Source organism: Lactuca virosa, chromosome 5 (genome assembly GCF_052849685.1).
Source record: "Lactuca virosa cultivar CGN04683 chromosome 5, Lactuca_virosa_CGN04683_v6, whole genome shotgun sequence".
Taxonomy (NCBI): domain Eukaryota; kingdom Viridiplantae; phylum Streptophyta; class Magnoliopsida; order Asterales; family Asteraceae; genus Lactuca; species Lactuca virosa.
The window spans coordinates 292,916,107-292,919,235 of NC_136430.1; the positions used below are offsets into that span (position 1 = coordinate 292,916,107).

Sequence of the window (3,129 nt, forward strand, 5' to 3'; positions counted from 1 at the left end):
TATAGCTTTTATTTAAATATAGTAACGTTATTAGGACCTTATAATAATTATTTGAGCTATTATTATAGGTTATATAAGTTTCGTTACAATATCTTTTTAACTACTCGCAGTACGGGGAATCTGGTTTAAAGGGCCGCATGGGGTTGTTGGATTCCAGAAGTGCTATATGCCAAAATGGTCCTGCCCTCCGGTGTTTTATGTCTGGCCCATGTCTGTACATAATGGTTGGAAAATATTGTTTAAACGCTTATATAATAATAATAATGCTAAGACTAATAATTAGTCACGGTAAATATTAGACTAAAATTTAGCGATAATAATGCTAGGTTTCGTCGAAGGAAAATAGAATCGTTAAAGTGAAGCGCTGCCCGAGTTTGGAATCATCACTTTAACAAGTGAGTGCATAGTTATTTTCATCTTACACATAGATATAAAGTATTTTATATAAATTACGTGCTATGTGTGCATATAACCTGTATAGTTGCTATCTATGTTGGATGAACGATTTTATACATGTTTTAAATGATTTAAACTGTATACGTATTCTATATCTACAAATATGTTGGGTATAACATGGGTAGATGAAGGATGAGAGATAAAACATGATATGAGTGAACATCGGCAGCTATGGACTTAGTGTCTATTGAATAAACGTTGGTAGCTATGGACTTAGTACCTGATGGATAAACGTTAGTAGCTATGGACTTAGTACCTGACAGATAAACGTTGGTAGCTATGGACTTAGTACCTATTATATAAACACTGGTAGCTATGAATTTAGTACCCGATGAATGAACTTTAGCAGCTATGGATTTAGTGCTTTACAAATGAGCATTGGCAGCTATGGACTTAGTGCTGTCTTATAAACCCTGGAAGCAAGGGACTTCGGAATGAACGAATGCAGGATAGATGACTCTTAGGGTAGACCCTTAAGAGTGAGGAAGATAATGGGGATGGGTAATTGGGTTGATTGTTTGTTGTTTAAACATAATAATTATATTATTGTGGGTTGAAAACCCTATGTACTCACCAGGTTTCCCGACCTGACCCACTCAAGCTTATTTGTATCACAGGTGTCGATACGAAGCTACGTTACACTTAGAGATTTAAAAGAGATGTAGATCACTAGTGTAAATGAATGTAAGTTTTGTTTATGTTTATGTTTCTGTATTGACGATGACATCCCAAGGTTTTGAAAATGAATAAAAACACATTTCTTCGGAAATGCTTTGATAACGTATTTATCATGTTTTTTTCTGGGAACAAATTCCGCAACATTTTTATTAAAAGAGGTACTCTGATTTTTATAAAACATAAACAAAATCGGTCTTTTCTGGCCGTGAAAATGGGGATGTCACACACCAGTTAAAAAAAAAAACATTTAACCAAGGTTCTTAGCAACAATGTTTTCTTTGAACTAAACTAATTATATAATGAGTCATCACATCCTTGAAAGTATAATTATTATATAGACCATCAATGTTTTTGGCATCATAACTAAGTAAAAACTTTAATAAAATCCCTCAATGGAAAACATCATATTCCCATTTTTTTTATTAATAATAATATTGTTGAGACGTCAAAACACGAAATCCATTATATGTGTTTCTTAACAAAATTATGTCATATATAAAGGGAAAGGCTAAGAAATTTCAAAGAAAGTACAAATATGTAACTGAGGCCAACGAATTTGGCTCTATATTTGGCCTCTTGTTTCTTTATTATTTAAAAAAAAAACTCAACATAGTTTAAGGAAAACTTGATCAAGCCTTCTTCATACTCATATGCGTAGGTAAATGAATATATTTAGGGAAAATAACACCCTAGGTGTGAATTGCACATAGGTTTTTAGGAAAGATGTCTAAGTCTCGAAAACTTGAATTGCTTAATTATAGGTTGGTGTAATCCAGCTTCGACTGCTTCTTGGATTGTTAGCATTACATTGGCTCTAGAATAGTAGATTGCTCTGCAAAATCAGAAAATTGAATACAAACTTTAAGAATGTATCACCATTGCTATCGTTCCAAGAAAACACATATCAATAAGTGAAAGTTCATCAAATGGACAAATGATTTTTGACTTAGAAATGCTGCAAAGTACACCAGACAACATGAATGTTATAAAAAACCACATATTGTAATGAACTAACCTTAAAAGTCCTGAAAAATCTAAAAACATGTTAAAAAAATCAACCCAATAGCATTCAAAATACCGATTTGCCGTATAAGCTCGTTCTCACATGATTTTTGCAGTCTCTGTATTGCGTATGCTCTGATACAATAGTGTGAAACAAAAAAAAACCAAAAATAATCTTAATGCTCTTGTAAATGACGATGAATATACAAAACGCAAATGTAAAAGAAAACAATAAACATCAAGGATAACTTGATTTTGATTTGAGTTGGTGGACGAGGCGATGAACCGATTATATATAGAAAAACGTATGGAGACAGAAAAGAATTGAGAATTAAGGGATTCAAACACTCGACATAAGGAAATTCTGGATTTCAAAAATCATATCGAACCATAATATCCTTAGTTCACATTGACTATTATTGGAAACCATTAGAATCAATCGCCTAATCAAGATTTGAAAAATTAAATCCAAACCATAATTTCATATAGCAATTAACAACCCATGATTGATTGTTTCCTATTTAATTTTGGATATTAAAATAGAAATAAACCCATGTCATTAAATGATTTACGTTTCATAATTATTGTTGATATTTTTATATAAGAACTAGTTTATAACTCGTGAGAACCACGGTTATAAAATTAATTAAACTTCTATAATAAAAATTTATAATTATTAATCAATTATTTTAAATAAGTTATTTTAAATAAATTATTAATTAAGAGATATATCAAAAATTTAAAGTTATTATAACTTCAAATTTAACATATAATTAGAAAATGTAAATTTGAATTTTAAAATGAGTTGCTTAATATATCTACATGACACATGACATAATATTAATGAGGAGTTGTATTAGGGTGACACTTGACAAAAGGAGATTAAAACTATTCATTTATTAGAATATGGATATGGATTTGCATTCTTAATCTGTACATCAAGCCTACAAGTGGTACCTCTTAAAATTCATGATCAATATGGTTTATATATAT

At 30.6% G+C, this 3,129-nt stretch overlaps 1 long non-coding RNA gene across 1 annotated transcript; it reads right to left on the bottom strand.

Annotated features, from left to right (window-relative positions):
• Nucleotides 1-1,668: 1,668 nt before the first annotated feature.
• Nucleotides 1,669-2,481, bottom strand: LOC145111607 (uncharacterized). Its single transcript, XR_013710331.1, has 2 exons — nt 2,240-2,481; nt 1,669-1,966 (listed from the first exon to the last, which is right to left on the bottom strand). It is a non-coding gene; the product is annotated as an uncharacterized LOC145111607 (long non-coding RNA).
• Nucleotides 2,482-3,129: the final 648 nt, after the last annotated feature.